Source organism: Pongo pygmaeus, chromosome 16 (assembly GCF_028885625.2).
Source record: "Pongo pygmaeus isolate AG05252 chromosome 16, NHGRI_mPonPyg2-v2.0_pri, whole genome shotgun sequence".
Classification (NCBI taxonomy): Eukaryota; Metazoa; Chordata; class Mammalia; order Primates; family Hominidae; genus Pongo; species Pongo pygmaeus.
This window is the reverse complement of record NC_072389.2, coordinates 96,790,630-96,809,138: the sequence shown is the minus strand read 5'-3', so window position 1 is coordinate 96,809,138 and position 18,509 is coordinate 96,790,630. Positions and strand designations below refer to the sequence as shown.

At 43.7% G+C, this 18,509-nt stretch overlaps 1 protein-coding gene across 5 annotated transcripts in view; it reads right to left on the bottom strand.

Annotated features, from left to right (window-relative positions):
- SV2B (synaptic vesicle glycoprotein 2B) overlaps positions 1 to 18,509 on the bottom strand; it is a 193,103-nt gene that overhangs the window by 151,517 nt on the left and 23,077 nt on the right. The window contains exon 2 of one of the 5 annotated variants that reach the window (XM_054451623.2): positions 12,618 to 12,705. The exons of the other annotated variants lie outside the window; for them this stretch is intronic. The gene's annotated coding sequence lies outside the window, so the exon portion shown is untranslated. The remainder of the gene's footprint in view (positions 1 to 12,617; positions 12,706 to 18,509) is intronic. 5 annotated transcript variants of the gene reach the window in all.

The following is an 18,509-nucleotide window of genomic DNA, read 5'->3' as shown; positions in this document are numbered from 1 at the left end:
GAAGGAAATAGAGACACAAAAAACCCTTCAAAAAATTAATGAATCCAGGAGCTTGTTTTTTGAAAGGATCAACAAAATTGATAGACCGCTAGCAAGATTAATAAAGAAAAAAAGAGAGAAGAATCAAATAGATGCAATAAAAAATAATAAAGGGGATATCACCACTGATCCCACAGAAATACAAACTACCATCAGAGAATACTACAAACACCTCTATGCAAATAAACTAGAAAATCTAGAAGAAATGGATAAATTCCTCAACACATACACCCTCCCAAGACTAAACCAGGAAGAAGTTGAATCTCTGAATAGACCAATAACAGGAGCTGAAATTGTGGCAATAATCAATACCTTACCAACCAAAAAAAGTCCAGGACCAGATGGGTTCACAGCCGAATTCTACCAGAGGTACAAGGAGGAACTGGTACCATTCCTTCTGAAACTATTCCAATCAATAGAAAAAGAGGGAATCCTCCCTAACTCATTTTATGAGGCCAGCATCATCCTGATACCAAAGCCTGGCAGAGACACAACCAAAAAAGAGAATTTTAGACCAATATCCTTGATGAACATTGATGCAAAAATCCTCAATAAAATACTGGCAAACCGAATCCAGCAGCACATCAAAAAGCTTATCCACCATGATCAAGTGGGCTTCATCCCTGGGATGCAAGGCTGGTTCAATATACGCAAATCAATAAATGTAATCCAGCATATAAACAGAACCAAAGACAAAAACCACATGATTATCTCAATAGATGCAGAAAAGGCCTTTGACAACATTCAACAACCCTTCATGCTAAAAACTCTCAATAAATTAGGTATTGATGGGACGTATCTCAAAATAATAAGAGCTATCTATGACAAACCCACAGCCAATATCATACTGAATGGGCAAAAACTGGAAGCATTCCCTTTGAAAACTGGCACAAGACAGGGATGCCCTCTCTCACCACTTCTATTCAACATAGTGTTGGAAGTTCTGGCCAGGGCAATTAGGCAGGAGAAGGAAATAAAAGGTATTCAATTAGGAAAAGAGGAACTCAAATTGTCCCTGTTTGCAGACGACATGATTGTATATCTAGAAAACCCCATTGTCTCAGCCCAAAATCTCCTTAAGCTGATAAGCAACTTCAGCAAAGTCTCAGGATACAAAATCAATGTACAAAAATCACAAGCATTCTTATACACCAATAACAGACAAACAGAGAGCCAAATCATGAGTGAATTCCCATTCACAATTGCTTCAAAGAGAATAAAATACCTAGGAATCCACCTTACAAGGGATGTGAAGGACCTCTTCAAGGAGAACTACAAACCACTGCTCAAGGAAATAAAAGAGGATACAAACAAATGGAAGAACATTCCATGCTCATGGGTAGGAATAATCAATATCATGAAAATGGCCATACTTCCCAAGGTAATTTACAGATTCAATGCCATCCCCATCAAGCTACCAATGACTTTCTTCACAGAATTGGAAAAAACTACTTTAAAGTTCATATGGAACCAAAGGCATATGGCATCGCCAAGTCAATCCTAAGCCAAAAGAACAAAGCTGGAGGCATCACACTACCTGACTTCAAACTATACTACAAGGCTACAGTAACCAAAACAGCATGGTACTGGTACCAAAACAGAGAGATAGATCAATGAAACAGAACAGAGCCATCAGAAATAATGCCACATATCTACAGCTACCTGATCTTTGACAAACCTGAGAAAAACAAGAAATGGGGAAAGGATTCCCTATTTAATAAATGGTGCTGGGAAAACTGGCTAGCCATATGGAGAAAGCTGAAACTGGATCCCTTCCTTATACCTTATACAAAAATCAATTCAAGATGGATTAAAGACTTAAACGTTAGACCTAAAACCATAAAAACCCTAGAAGAAAACCTAGGCATTACCATTCAGGACATAGGCATGGGCAAGGACTTCATGTCTAAAACACCAAAAGCAATGGCAACAAAAGCCAAAATTGACAAATGGGATCTAATTAAACTCAAGAGCTTCTGCACAGCAAAGGAAACTACCATCAGAGTGAACAGGCAACCTACAAAATGGGAGAAAATTTTCACAACCTACTCATCTGACAAAGGGCTAATATCCAGAATCTACAATGAACTCCAACAAATTTACAAGAAAAAAACAAACAACCCCATCAAAAAGTGGGCGAAGGACATGAACAGACACTTCTCAAAAGAAGACATTTATGCAGCCAAAAAACACGTGAAAAAATGCTCACCATCACTGGCCATCAGAGAAATGCAAATCAAAACCACAATGAGATACCATCTCACATCAGTTAGAATGGCAATCATTAAAAAGTCAGGAAACAACAGTTGTTGGAGAGGATGTGGAGAAATAGGAACACTTTTACACTGTTGGTGGGAGTGGAAACTAGTTCAACCCTTGTGGAAGTCAGTGTGGTGATTCCTCAGGGATCTAGAACTAGAAATTCCATTTGACCCAGCCATCCCATTACTGGGTATATACCCAAAGGACTATAAATCATGCTGCTATAAAGACACATGCACACGTATGTTTATTGCAGCATTATTCACAATAGCAAAGACTTGGAACCAACCCAAATGTCCAACAATGATAGATTGGATTAAGAAAATGTGGCACATATACACCATGGAATACTACGCAGCCATAAAAAATGATGAGTTCATGTCCTTTGTAGGGACATGGATGAAACTGGAAGTCATCATTCTCAGTAAACTATCGCAAGAACAAAAAACCAAACACCACATATTCCCACTCATAGGTGGGAATTGAACAATGAGAACACATGGACACAGGAAGGGGAACATCACACTTCGGGGACTGTTGTGGGGTGGGGGGAGGGGGGAGGGATAGCATTGGGAGATATACCTAATGCTAGATGACGAGTTAGTGGGTGCAGCGCACCAGCATGGCACATGTATACATATGTAACTAACCTGCACATTGCGCACATGTACCATAAAACCTAAAGTATAATAATAATATAAATAAATAAATAAATAAAAATAAAAAATAAAAAAAATTTTTTTTAAAAATAAATAAATAAATTTAAATTAGTTATAATTCAACAAAATTTCAAACTTAGTTCCTCAGTCACACTAGTCTTATTTCAAGTGCTCAACACATGCATGTGACTAGTGGCTACTACGTTAGACTGTGCAGATACAGAACATTCTTATCATTGCAGAAAGCTCCACTGGACATGCTCTGCCTCAAATTCAGGTTAGGGTTTTTTTGGTTGGTTTTTGTTATTGTTGGGTTTTGTTTTTGTCTTGTTTTGGGGATAAAGGCTACTTCATAGGTAGTGTTGTGATACTTCTATCAAGATACACATAAAATCTTGTTGTCTTTCTTCATGTGATGTTAACACTCATTGGCAATTATTGCCTAGACCCTGTAATTCAATTACAGAATTCCAATTCTGTCACTGTTTTTTCATTTGTCAGCTGGTATACTTCTATAAAGAGCAAATTCCCCTCATCTATCATTTGGTTGTCCTGAGATATAGTTTGTATTGGAAAGGCAAAGTAAACACCTGATTCTCTCTTCTTATTTACCAGTTTTCAAAATAATAAGTTGGTTTCCTAGCATCTTCCAAAAGTGACCAGTGCGGCATTCTATTCTGAGCACCATTATAAACCTATGGGTTTAAACATATTTCACGTGTTTCAATGAATTAATGCTATTGGCTACAATTAATAACCTGTGCAAATGTGTGTGTGTGTATATATATATGAAATATATATATGAAATATATATGATATATATGAAATATATATATGAAATATATATATGATATATATGAAATATATATGAAGTATATATGAAATATATATATATATATTTCACATTTTCCTATTTTTGTCCTGTAGTTTTGGAATAAAATCTTATAAGTGAGATTTCTCAGTCTGAAAGTAAATATATATGTAATTTGTCTTCCACCTCATGCCTGACACACAGTTACTCACTAGTGATTTGCTAACTGCTTCATCCATTGTAAATATAAGTTAAAAATAAATAAAACTTTGTGGTAAATGCTTTGAAGCCACCCTCATCTTCCATCTCACATTTAGAATCACACAATTTTTAAAACAATGGAGGTGGCTAGACCCTAATATGAGGGTGGCTTAAACAACTCATTAACTGGGGTGATTAGTAGTTGGAGGCTGGAGAAGTATTCCACTGACATATTTAAGTTTTTAATAAAATCACTTAAAAAATTTATACAACCATGAAAAAATACATGGGACTTGGAGGTTATGTGACCTGGCCCTCTCACCTCCCAGCTGAGGAAACTGAGGCTCAGTGACTGCCTGCTTTTTACAAGTCACCCAAATAACTGGTTTACAAGTTGCATTATTCATACTCTTCCCTAAAAATCACATATCAGTGCTTTTGCTTTGCCTGCAGGTTGTCTTCTGCATGGATCAAATTTTCATTTAGGAGCAGATAGTTTTTCCTTCATCTGCCAAAATCCCAGTCAAGGTAAGTTGCCATTGACCAGGAGAGCAGGAATAAGCAGGCTACCCAGAGCCCTCTTGCTTCTCCTGCCAAAGCTGCTTGCCCTCTTGTTTCATCACTGCCACCCACTACTGGATCCCATGTGCCAGCCTTCAGATGCCTCTTGGCACAGCAGGAGAGCTGGTCAACCCGGCTGTCACCACCCCCTCCTCCCTGAGGGAAGGAAGCCACCCCATTCCTGCTCCCAAGAGACAGATCTGCTGACAACTAAAAAGGCAGTCTGCCTTACAGGAACCTAGAGCTTCCTTGTTCCAGGGTGTGTATGGAACGGTTGGCCCCACCTGGCTGTCAGGTCAGGGCTCAGCAAATTAGGCCAGTGATGAAATGAAGATGTAAAGGGCTTGCAGACAGCTGAGCCAAGAGCCCTTACTCCACCACACAGTTCTCTCCCTGGGACAAAGCACCCGAGGTGCATGGGCCTTCCCACTGGTTCTCCACTAGCTAGATCGGCACATGTAAATAAAGGTTCTCTCTCCAAGAATATACCTAAGGCCCCTAGAGAGTAAGTCACCCACAAACTGACCCCTTACATTCTGGCTGTCGGATGCATCAACCCTACATCAAGCCTTCCAGCAACCTGCTGAGGTCGGCCTCTCTCTCCCGACTGATCTGAGGTTTATACCTATGCTACACTGCATCTGAGTACGCCCACCTGAATGGCATCCTGCTAAGTTCTCTCCAGCAGGTCCCTCTTTGGCATATCAGAGACCAGTGGCATTTAATCTGGGATTCCCAGCTCCTAGGAGTTTGTGAAGGCAGTACTTTGTGAAGGTGGCAAAGTACACAAAGTTTTCAGAATGTTATGGTTTATATTATCTACATTTCTAACTTTATATCATTTTCATATCTACACGTGCCAAAAAAAAAATCAAGTGTGTGTGTTGGGGAAGAGGCAGTGGGAGAAAGCTGCAATCGTGTGGTTCTCTGGCGCTCCTGCAAGGTGAAGTCTAACAGCACTTCCTCCTAGGAGCTGTGTTTTGTAATGAACAGAGAGGAGTTTTAGAAGAGGCAGACCTGGGTTACAATTCAGCCTTCATGAACTGCTAGCCTCGTGAAATTTGAAAAAATAATCACTGCAAACCCATCTTCTGTCTCTAAAACTAGGCACATACCCCCAACTTCACAGAGAAGAGATGTGAAATAAGTAAGTAGGTAAAGCACCAGAGTTTCAGAAACACAGTAACGTCTCAGTAAATGCTGTTTCCTTCTACTATTACCTTTCCCTGGCCTCTATGAATGAGCAGGCAGTATGGTGTCATGGTTTCGATTTTCATATCAGACACACGCTGTTTTACATTCAACCCCACAGTTGTGGATGACTTACCCCTCCAAGCCTGAGATTTCTCATCCGTGAAAGAAAATTTTCTCGCAAGATTGCTGTGATGATCAGAGATAATGTACCATGAAGCACTTGCTCAACAAAAAGTACCTCTTACTGTTTTTCATGGTTTTTCCCCTCACCACCATGTAGGTAGGTTTCAACTGAGAAGTACGACACCCCCCGACACGGGAGAATCTGAGGTGAAGTGGGAAGAGTGAAAGATTCACGCTGAATGCCAAGCGTTCTCAAAGGAGTGGATATGCCTCCAACGGGATGAAAATTGGTTTTTGAAAAGGGCGATAATCTGCTCTTTGAGGGGAAGGAAAAACAATCTTAGATATCACAATGGTTTGTGGCCTCTCAAGGGCCACAGTACATAAAAAGATATACAGTATATCTGTAGTATTAGAGTTTCATGATGGCGGAGAGGGGTCCCAGCTACTTGGGAGGCTGAGGTGGGAGGATCACTTGAGCTGGGGAGGTCTAGGCTGCAGTAAGCAATGATCACAGCACTGTGCTCCAGCCTGGGTAACAGAGAAAGACCCTGTCTCAAAAAAAAAAAAAAAAAAAAAAAAAAAGGTTGAGAAATACTGTTTTACAGAGACCAGAAACATCTGCGCAGAAAAGGAAATGGTTGCCTGGGAAAGCAATATTCCACCTCTGCATTAGAACGAATGGTTGGGGAAAGAGGCAGGCTGTGAAAATAGATGGAACTCAATCCCACCTGCTGGAAGCCTAGAAATGATTTTTCGGTACAGGGCAGTTTTTGTTGTCGCTGTTGTTTCTATTGGGGTTGTTTGCTTTTTAAAGAAAAGGAGCTAATAAATATTGAACACTTATGTGTTAGGAATTGTGCCTGGCACTTCATATATGTTACTCCAACAGGACCATGAAAAGTAGATGTCAGTTAAACTGATGAAAAAACTAAGGTTCTTAAATGTTAAGCAAAACATTTCATTCCAGAGCCTGTGTTCTTTCCAGAGTGGCCATCTTCCCAAGTTGCTCCAGACAGTGCCTGATCATGCCGGGTGTCCTGGAGTCATTTGTAAAAAGCACCCCCTTTTCACTCTCTTGCAGGTTTGGATCCTAAATTAAATAATCATCCTAGTTGCAGCTACCTTGTGGCTCTGTCCATCCCTCAAGGTATTTCCACAGGGAAGGCCTAGAATCCCAGCGGTCTTGAATGGATTCTGAATTGTAGCAACATCAGAAGATGTAAAGAGGTCCCTGGGAAAGAAGAGGATGAGTGATGACAAGGAAGTGGTGGAGAAGGCCCGGCCCGTGGCTCACGCCTGTAATCCCAACACTTTGGGAGGCGGAGGCGGGTGAATCACCTGAGGTCAGGAGTTCGAGACTAGGCTGGCCAACATGGTGAAACCCGTCTCTACTAAAAATACAAAAATTAGCCAGGCATGGTGGTGTACACCTGTAATCCCAGCTACTCGGGAGGCTGAGGCAGGAGAATTGCTTGAACCCAGGAGGCAGAGGTTGCAGTGAGCCGAGATCACGCCACTGCACTCCAGCCTAGGAGACAGAGCAAGACTCCATCTCAAAAAAAAAAAAAAAAAGAAAGAAAGTGGTGAAGAGGCATGGGAGGACCTTATTTTTAAGATATCTCAACATGCCTCACTTTTTAAGCATTCTGCAAAAAGCCCTCATGTGCATGTGGACGTTTCCGAGCTCAGAGTATGCAAAACCCCAAATGTGATCACCATAAGCGCACTGCAGAAGTTCCAGCTTCTCATGGATTGCATACCTGGAAGGCTCACTGACACCCGGGCAAGGAGAAGAAGAGAAATCAGAAGAAGCCCCAGTCAAGGACTTTGTTGCCATGGCACCAAGCTGTGTCCAGTGACCCTGCTGCCTAGGGACAGGAAGCATAGAGAGTTTGGAGTTGCAGACTCCAGACAGCAGCCAGCGAGCACCTGCCTCCTGGGCAGTGGATGGAAGCCCTGCCGCCTGTCCCCACTCTGGCCCGGGCATTTTCTGCAGACCCTCACAGGGCTCAATAAATTAACATCTGCAGGTTCAAGCAGGAAGTCGAAGCTAGAGATGTGCTATTTGTGCCTACCTCTGAATAATTTAACACTCGCTCCAAAATAGACTATCATTAGACTTTATCAATTCCCGTGCATTTGAGCAGAGAGCCTCAACCAAAAAAAAAAAAAAAAGAAAGAAAAGAAAAGGAAGAAAAAGTTCCCACACATATTGCCTCAGAGTAGTGAAACAGGAGGATGGCAGTTCAATTTTGGTCTTTTTTTTTTTTTTGCGTCAAAACCCTTTGCTTACTAGTGCATCAGCCCCAACAGGAAATGCTGTTTTTTCATGTCTAATTAGCCCCAAGACCCAGTCTGTGCTGTGGGCAGGAGACGCAGGAGAAAATGCTTAATTCCTACAAATGCACTGGTGTCAGTTTCCACTTTCACTACTTATTCTTTGCTGTGATCATATTGAAGTCTCTTAATCTCTATGATCCTCAGTTTCTCCACCTGCAAAATGTGAATAATGATGTGGCCTCCCTCATGGGGGTGTTACAGAATTAAATAAACTAACGGAGGTAACATACATCTCTCAAGGCCTGGCACGCAACAGATGCCCAATAGTCTTTAGTCTTTTAGCCCTTATTATGCACTGGCCTTAAGTGAAATGGCGCCAATTCCCATGAGGAACCAGAGACATGCACAATTTTCAGCCCTACATTAACTCACTTTTTTTTTTTCTTTTTGAGAGACAGGATCTCACTCTGTTGCCCAGGCTGGAGTGGAGTGGTGCAACTACAGCTCACTGCAGCCTCAAACTCCTGGGCTCAACGTATCCTCCCACCTCAGCCTCTCCAGTAGCTGGGACTACAGGCATGTGCCACTGAGGCAGGAGAAATAGGGTCTGGAGGCAAAAAACCTAAACTGTTTCACACCGACTTCCTAGAACTAAATCAAAAGGAAAACCCTAACTTTCCACGCCTAAGTAACAAAAGGACCAGAGGCTACTGGTCCCTTTGACCTTTTCTGCAGAGCAGATGGAAAATTGGCTGTCTGCAACAAATCAAACTGATTGAGGGTCCAGTCTTCGTTTGCAACTTTGTAACTTCACTCCAGCCTCTGAATGGTTGCTGTCCACAACCAATCAGACTGATTGCAGGCCGAGTCTTCATTTGCATAGAAGTATAACTTTACTTCACCCTAGCCCCTGATTGGTTGTTTTTGCAACCAATGTTTGCACAGGTGTGTGACCTTTGTAACTTCACTTCAGCCTCTGGTTGGCTGCTTTCCGCAACCAATCAGACTGATTGTGGGCTACTACTTCATTTACATGAGGTGAGCATGAAGCAGCCAATGGGAAACTTCTAGAGGGTATTTGGATCCCAGACGATTCTGTAGCTGGGCCCTTGAGCTGCTGCTGGGGTCTGTGCCCACACTGCGGAGTGTACTTTCATTTTCAATAAATCCCTGCTTTCATTCTTTTGATGCTTCATTCTTTCTTTGCTTTGCTGGGCGTTTTTGTCCAATTCTTTGTTCAAAACACCAAGAACCTCAATAACTTGCAGTCACGACCCTCTACCGGTGACACCACCACACTTGGCTAAGTTTTGTTTGTTTATTTGTTTGTTTTTTGAGACAGAGTCTCGCTCTGTGGCCCAGGCTGGTGTACAGTGGCGCAATCTTGGCTCACTGCAACCTCTGCCTCCCAGGTTCAAGCAATTCTTGTGTCTCAGCCTCCCAAGTAGCTGGGATTACAGGCACCTGCCACCACACCCAGCTAATTTTTGTATTTTTAGTAGAGACGGGGTTTCACCGTACTGGCCAGGCTGGTCAAGAACTCCTGACCTCAAGTGATCCGCCTGCCTCGGCCTCCCAAAGTGCTGGCATTACAGGCATGAGCCACCACACTCAGCCACTTTTTTGTTTTTTTTTCAAAGTTTTTGTAGCAATAGAGTCTCACTATGTTGCCCAGGCTGACGCCAAATTCCTGGCCTCAAGCAATCCTTCGCCTTTACCTCCCAAAGTGCTGAGATCACAGGCATGAGCCACTGCACCCAATCTGCAAACCCACTTTCTTTTGCCCATTACTCAGGCTGCCAAACACTCACAGTAAAATATATACATATACACATACACACACAAACATATGTGTGTATTATATGTATACATATATGTGTGTTTATCTGCCCAACCCCCCCAATACAGATGTTCAAATCGATTGACCCCAAGTCCTGCTTGTCAATGCCCCTAGTTGTGCTTAGTTTTATTCCCCGTGAGGGCTGTTCCAAACCTTTTCCCTGGACTGGGTGCAGTGGCTCACACCTCCCAATACTTTGGGAGGCCACGGCGGGAGAATTGCATGAGCTCAGGAGTTCAAGACTAGCCTGGGCAACAAAGTAAGACCTTGTCTCTATTTAAAAAAAAAAAAAAAAAAACAAGAAAACATATTTTCCCTGAATCTCATCCCAACTCCAAAACCCTTCCAGACCTCACTCACTAGTTCATTGAAAGCCTTCTCTCAGGAAGTCTCCCATCTTCACCCACTCCCTTCTCCTCCTCTCCCTGCACAGCGTAGCTACCCTTTTCTAAGGCTAACCCCCCACTGCTCTCAGCCCCACACCCTCCTATGTGTTCCTGAACTTGGTTCCATCAACCATCTCCTCCTTTTGCATCTTCAAGTTCCTTCTCCTCACACTCTCAATTTTTACCACGTAAAAATACTAAAATATCACACATCCTAAAGACATTCCCTTCAATCCTCTTTCCTATGAGCTTGGCCAACATTCTCCCCTCGCTTTCACCTCTGAACATCTTGAAGGACTCACTGACCCGTGCACTGCCACACGCTCCCCTCTTCACCCCCAGGACTGCAGCTCTTCTTCTCACCTCCACACAGGCAGTATGTCTGCAAGACTCACAAGCCACATCCTGACTGACACGCAGGAGCTTCCTCTTGGTCCCTGTCCTCCGTAAACACCTACTTGGTCAGACCCCTCCTGCTTTGGAATCTCTGACACCAGCTTTCTCCTGACTCTTCTCCTTCCTCCCCGAATGCACCTGCTTCTCTCTCTCTCTCTGTCATTCCCTGTTCCTTACCCTCCACTTCCATTTTCAATGCAAATGTTCTCTATGGTTCTAGCATGGGACTTTTCTCTTCTGCTTCTATTCTGTCTCCCTGGATGATTTCAGCCACTTCTGCCACATGATGCTTCAGCCCTAGCCAAGCATGTAACTCCAACCCTGACCTTGTCCCTGAGTTTGCAATTGGTTCCTGAGCCTGTTCACTCAAGAGAGCCCAATATGGAATTCAGTATTCCTCCAACACTCCTCCCATCCTCCCTCCCAGTTGCCCTAACCTAGGAACCTCAGCTGTGTCACTCCTCTCGCTCTCCTCAGTCCCACTTCCTAGACCTGCCAAGTCCTAGCCATTTCATCTCAGCATTACGAATCTTCTCGTCCATCTCTCCTTTCCTTTCTTCTACCACTGTTCAGGTTCAGGCCTTGGCACGCCTGACCTGCATGCCGGCCACAGCTGCCCACGTGGCCCCAGGCCTGGTGTCCCTCTCTTCCCAATTCATCCACCCCCGGCATTGATGGCCATCTCCTTGGAATGGTTGTTAATATCAGCTCCCTTTGCTGAGCCTTTGCCAGGGACCAGGCACTGAGCTAAGCATGTTACATGCATTATCTCACTTAACCCTCCCGAGATCCTCGCATGAGTACTTTTCTTGTCTCTCTTTTACAAATGAGGAAACAGAGGCTGAGGAAAACCATATTTATGGTCACACAGTTAGTAAGTGGCAGGGCTGGGATTTTAATCCAGGCTCTCCAACTTCAGGGCACAGGCCAGAAGCCACGAAGTCATACTGCCTCCGTCCATAGACCGTATCACATCAAACAGATCGCCTCCAAAGAAGCCTCTGCTGGCTCCCTTATGACTGCCACTGTCCTCTGCATGGCCCCTAAAGCCATCTGGAGGCAGCCAGATGCAGTCCTAGTCTGTGGCCAGTGTGCTATGCTGGGCACATTTGACCTTCTGTTTTGGTTCTGTCCACCCTTGCAGCTTCTTCCATGCACTAAGGCCATGCTCCGGTTCTGGGCCTTTCCAAGACGTACATCTTTGCTGATCCCCACCATCACACTTGACTCAGCCTCGATGCTCCCCTCTCCCCCACTTCCATCTCCGGACAATTGATTTCTCCCTCTTCATCACAACCCTGCACTTTACGTATACCTTTGCCACAGCCTTCATTTCACTGTACCTTATGAAATGGTAAATTTCATTTATGAAATGCAAATACATGCAAATGCACATGTATTCAACCCACTTGACTCTAACTTTCTTAAGGTCAGATATCTTTGACCTACTCATTTCTGTAATGTGTCACGTGCCTACCCCAGGGCATGTTAAATATTTGTTGAAGTGACTTGATCCCAAGGATCCCACACATACGCCGTCACTGGGATTATTTCACTCCTGTTTGAAAGGCAGCAGGACACAAGACTTACACGTGGCCATGTAGGGGCCAAGGGCTCCCTGGCCCTCTGAAGTTTCACCAAAAAATCAATTCACAAAAGCAGATTAATTGGAAGGCAGGCATACAACTTTATTTGATGTGTATCCATGGGAGCCTTCAGAATGAAGACCCAAAGACACAAGGGAAATTGGCCATTGTTATGCGTGGGTTCAACAAAGTATAGACAGCCATGGAGAAATATGATTGGACAAAAAGGATAGGATCTAGTGCTCATGACTGAGTGAGGAAACCCAGAAGACCTACCTGTCTAGATTCCTCTGGTCATCTCTGGGCAGCATTCCTTCCTTCTGGGTGTGGGGCAGGGCCCTCTCTGGACTGAGAGTCTTATGACCTATAGTCAAAGAAGGTTGGTCAGATAATTTCTTTATGGCCAGGTTTTACACAGAAAGGCAGAGGGAAGTGAGAGTAGTATTTTTAGGTTTTATGGCTGGCTTTGGGGAAAAAGTATTCTGGTTTCTATGATCTGCTCTGGGAAAGAAGGATTCTAGTTTCTATGGCTAGCCTTGAGAGAGACTGGGACTGAGAGACAGATGGGGAGGAGAAAAACACTTTCGCTTCTGAGGCCTTCATTTTTGGATATTGTTTTCTGAGCACCAATAGCAATGTAGGGATCTCATATTCAGCCAGGTGAGGGCTTGTGGGGAGGAATCAGACCCTGGGTGAGTACCTGGTCCATTCACTTTTTCTGATTCTGCAGAAAAATCTTACTAACAAGCTGCAAAGATAATTGTCAAGGAAAGAACAGAACAGCTTTTACATTCTGACACCTCCTCCTGCTCTCCCATCCCACCTTCTTGGAGAACAGCCTCTGAGGATGACTCACTGATGGGAGAGGGTGAAAACAGCTCTCAGGAGGGACTGAAAATCTCTGCTACACACAGAGCAGAGTTGGTGATGGGATCTGTCCCCAGAGGGTGGAAACGCAGTTTCTGCACAATCCCAGATTTAATTTGAGCCCTTGGGATGAACCTGACAATGATAATAAGAGCCTTCACAGGTATATTTTTCTCTTTTTCTCCAGTGCAGGAGGTTCAAACACCTGAGGGATGTTTTTCTCTGCAGAGCACCAAATGCCATTCTTCATGACCTTATCCCAAGTTTCCTCACAGTTCATAAAATGCATGTCACTTTAATGCTTATAATGAGAAAAAGAAAAAAGCTCAAAGAACTACTCCTGAATCTGCATAGCTTTGCAAAGTTAGCATAGAAATTCTGGTGAACCCCTGGGACTATTACTATGCCCCAATATGCACAAGTTAAAACCTTAACTCCACTATGGAGACAGCACGCTAAAGCTCAGCAGAACACTGAGACCAAGTGTCTCACTCCTCCTTCCCTCCACCCACCACACTTTTCCCCCTGCATCTCAGCTCCCTGCACACACAAACACCTTCTGGGCTGTCCCTGGGCCCCTTCTGTGACTGTCATGCCTCCGGAGTATTTCTTTTCTTTATCATCCAAAAGGTTATTTGTTCAATAGAAAGAGCTTTTCTTTCCCGAAATCAGGACAGTGTGGACAATCTGCTTTCTAAACCCCCACTGAGCCTTCCTGCTGAGGGACAGAAGAGCGGCTGGACAGTGCTGTCAGTGCGGGGGCTTGGAGAACAGGACGCCTTCCCGGCAGTCCCAAGCAGAGGGCATGGCATAATGAGCTTGTTCTGGAACAGTTGCACAAAGGGCACAGTCGATCTGTTTCCAGCCTGGCCTCTGCCCGTTAATTAGAGTATCTCAAAAATGCTTAAACGTGCCTCCCACTCTCCCCACCTTGTCTTGTCCACATCCTTCTCTTTTCTCTAAGATGAAGCTAAGCATCCCAGAGGGAAGAAAGCAAAAAGAATATTTTGTGAATATCCACCCTGTGCCCAGCTCAGAGCTGGAAGCTTGACATTCATTCAGTCCTCAAAAAAAGACCTGCAATGTAGATATAATTATCATCCCATTGTATACAGGGAGAAACTAAGGCAAGCTTAGAGAGGTTAAGCAATTTGCCCAAAATTACACAGCTAGTGATTGATGGAGCTATCATTTGAGTCCAAGTTCTTTCATTCCAAAGCCTATGCTATGTGTCCTATAATGCTGAAGTGGTAAGAGTGAACACCCTTGTCTTTTTCCTAAACTTGAAGGGAAAGCATTCAGTCTTTCACCATTAACTATGATGTTGTTCACTGTGGGGTTTTTAGAAGTGTCCTTTATCAGGTTGAGGAAGTTCCCTTCTATTTCTAGTTTAAGTATTTTTATTATGAAAAGGTGTTGGGTTTTGTCAAATGTTTTTCTGTCTATTAAAATAACTGTGTAAGTTTTTTCTTTTATTCCATTAATGTGGTATATTACACTGATTGACTTTTGAACATTAAACCAGACTTGCACTCTTGGGATAAATGCCCTTTGGTCATGGTATATAATCATTTTCTTACGTTGCTAGATTTTGTTTGCTAGTATTTTTCTGGAGGATTTTTGTTTCTATATATCAGAGGTATTGGTCCATAGTTTTCTTTTCTGTACAGCAGCAATAGGAAACAAATACGATATCCCAGTCCAGGGTCTGACTCTTACCTTAAATCAAGCCAAAGACCAGGCTCATCAGCCCTACAGCCACAGGTCTCTCTCCCACTATTATCTCCAGATGGAGATATCAACCAGAATGTCACTTTACTTATCTGCAAGGAGAGATCTACCTGTAAGACAGAGCCTCATCTTGGCATGATCAGCACCTCCTATCAGACCAACACAGGAAGTCAACCCCTATTTGGATGGAGGCTCAGGAACACAGAGTTGGAAGAGGCAGAAGCAGATGAGTCACTGCTCTGGGTCTCCATCTTAGAGCCTGCTGCCCTCTGGTGCACAGTAGGCACAGCCTTGCCAAAGGAACCCTCATACCTGAATTTGTTAGCTAGATGCTGTCTTTCTTAGGTGGTGTTTGGAACTCAATGCCAACACCACCTTCTGAGAAGCTCCTTTCTCTATGCATACTTAGCTGACCAATCCCTCTTAAAAGTGCTAGATGTGTTCTTTCTTTAGATTTGTGACTATTAAGTAATCCATTTAAAGCACTTAGAACACACACCCAGCCAAAAGTAGCACTCAACAAACATCAACTATCATCATCATCATCATCATCATCATCATCACCATTATTGTTACCAATATATTCACTTCAGTTAGGTTCAAGTACAGTAGGTTTGGGGACCCTTTTCTCTCTTTAAGGTGACTTTATTTTCTCACTCTTCTCTTTATGCCCTAATTTTAAATGCCTGAGTTTTTGTTTTGTTTTGTTCTGCCCCTTGAGACAGGGTCTCACTTTGTCACCCATGCCAGAGGGCAGTGGCATGAACACAGCTCACTGCAGCCTCAAACTTCCAGGCTCAAGCTTTCCTCCCACCTCAGCCTCCCAAGTAGCTGAGACTACAGGCGTGCACCACCATGCCTGGCTAATTTTTTTTGTATTTTGTGTAGTGACAGGGTTTTGCCATGTTGCCAAAGCTGGTCTTGAACTCCTGGGCTCAAGTGATCCTCCTGTCTCAGCCTCCCAAAGTGCTTGGATTACAGGCGTGAGCCACTGAGCCTGGCCAAATGTCTAAGTTCTTAAGGGAAGCCTCACTCCTTGCACTGACTGCACAAGGATGATCATACAAAGGCCAGCTGGGATCACCGTTGGATGATTTATAAAGTCTTTTCAGTAAATGAGAAAACATGTGACGTCATGAGTGCAGTACCCGGCACAGAATAGAAACTCAACAAGTGTTTATACCGTCATGCACTGCTAGGCACTGAATTCTGTCCCCTCAGAATTCATGTGCTGAAGTCCTAACCCCCAGAACTTCAGAATGTGACTGTATTTGGATAAAGCCTTTCAAAAGAGTTAATTATGTTACAATGAGACCTTTAGGGTAGATCCTAATCCAATCTGACTAGTGTCCCTACAAGAAGAGAAAATCTGAACACACACAGAGACCCCAGTGTGCTTGCACCAAGGGAAGGCTATGTGAACAGGCAGCAAGAAGGCAGCCATCCGCAAGCCAGGGAAAGGGGCCTGAGTAGAAACCAACCCTGACCACACCCTCACCTCGGACTTCCAGCCTTCAAAACCACCGGAAATAAATTTCTGGGCTGGGCATGGTGGCTCATGCCTGTAATATCAGCACTTTGGGAGGCCGAGGCGGGTGGATCACTTGAAGTTAGGAGTTCGAGACCAGCATGGCCAACATGGTGAAACTCTGTCTCTGCTAAAAATACAAAAATTAGCCAGGTGTGGTGGCTCATGCCTGTAGTCCCAGTTACTTGGGATGCTGAGGCTCAAGAATCGCTTGAACCCAGGAGGTGGAGGTTGCAGTGAGCCAAGATAGTGCCACTGCACTCCAGCCTGGGTGACAGAGTGAGACTCTGTCTCAAAAAAAAAAAAAAAAATCTTTGAAAGAAATTTCTGTTGTTTAGATCACCCCCTCCATGGTGTTTTGTTATGGCAGCCCCAGCAAATGAATAGTCTTCTTTTGAGAAGAAGTATTTTTGGCATTTGGGGATGGTGGAAAGTTTTAGGATAACTTAAAGGAAGTCCCCCATCCCTCTGCAGGCCTGAAATTCTGTCTTGTGAAGTAAGGAATGCACATTTCCCCCTCCAGGCTCTCTTCCTCACTGGTTCTTGGCTGCTGCACCTCACACTCAGTTGCAGGTGTCTCACTTCCTGAGGAAGGAGGTGCCATTAGCTTCACAATCCTCCCAAGAGTCCTGCCTGGGAAGTCATGCCTCACAGAAGGAAACACCACTGGCACCGTAGACACAAAAACTAAAATCGCAAATGACAGATTCGTGACTTCCCCAAGGGAATAAATAGCGTGAACAGATGGGCCCTGAGGCTGAAACATTCATTTAAATCCTCATAGAATTTTGATAATTTAATGAATGTGGTGAGAAAAGAATGGCAAACCAGTACCAGCAAGCCAAAACACAGTTTGCCCACCTTGGTGTTTACCCAGGATGATTTTCCCATAATGAGGAGTGCAACAAGGTGACATGGACAAAGTATTTTCTGAAGAATTTCAAGCCTGTCTGTGAACTAGCAGCTTGCAAGCTGAATATTTTCTCTAGGTACCTCTTCAAGGCACCTCTCTGGGCAACAGTGCCAGGTGATTTCTAGGTAAAGGAGTAATTTATAGATATGCCTGGGACACAGACCAAGTGTGCTTAGAGCCCAGGGTCATCTCCCCTGGAGTTCACTTGTCTGGTTTTTCCAAACTGTCAAATCCTGCCTGTTCCCAATTAGTCTCTCCTTGATCCTCTCTAGAGACCTTCAGTGAAGACATGCCCAGAATAGAGAAAGGAGTACTGCAAGAGGAGTCCGGAGACCTGCATCACAACTCTACCACTCCTCAAGTCTACTCTTCAGAAAGTGCTAGACAAATAACTGGTCTTCGGCAAATGCAAATCCTCTTGTATACCTCCCCATTTGTGTGCCATAAGTCACCGGGTATGCACAGGGACCACTTCTGGAGTTTTTACTGCATGAATGGAACCAGATTTCATCTCCCTAGGTTCTCCCAGGGTACACAAGTGCAAGCTCTGTGGTTTTATGGCCCACCTACACTGTATCTTCCTCAAGCTCTTATTTCTTTTTTTTTTAATTGACAAAAATTATGTATATTTGTTATGTACAAAATGTTCTTTTCAAATATGAATACATCGTGGAAGGGCTAAACCAAGCTAAACCTCACAGACTTATCTTTTTGTGTGTGTATGTGTGTACAATAAAAACACAAAATCTGCTCCCTTTGCAATTTTTTTTTTTTTTTTTTTGAGATAAGGTCTTGCTCTGTTACCAGGCTGCAATGCAGTGGTATGAACATGGCTCACTGCAGCTTTAATGAACTCCCAGGCTCAAGTTATCCTCCCACCTCAGCCTCCCAAGTAGCTGAGACTACAGGTGCACACCACCATGCTTAGCTAATTTTTGTACTTTGTTTTGTAGAAACAGGGTTTTGCCATGTTGGCCAGGCTGGTCTCAAACTCCTGAGCTCAAGTGATCCTCCCACCTCAGCCTCCCAAGGTGTTGGGATTACAGGCGTGAGTCACCACACCTGGCCAGCAATTTTCAAGAATACAATACATTGTCATTTACTATAGCTACCAGGTTGTAGAATAGAC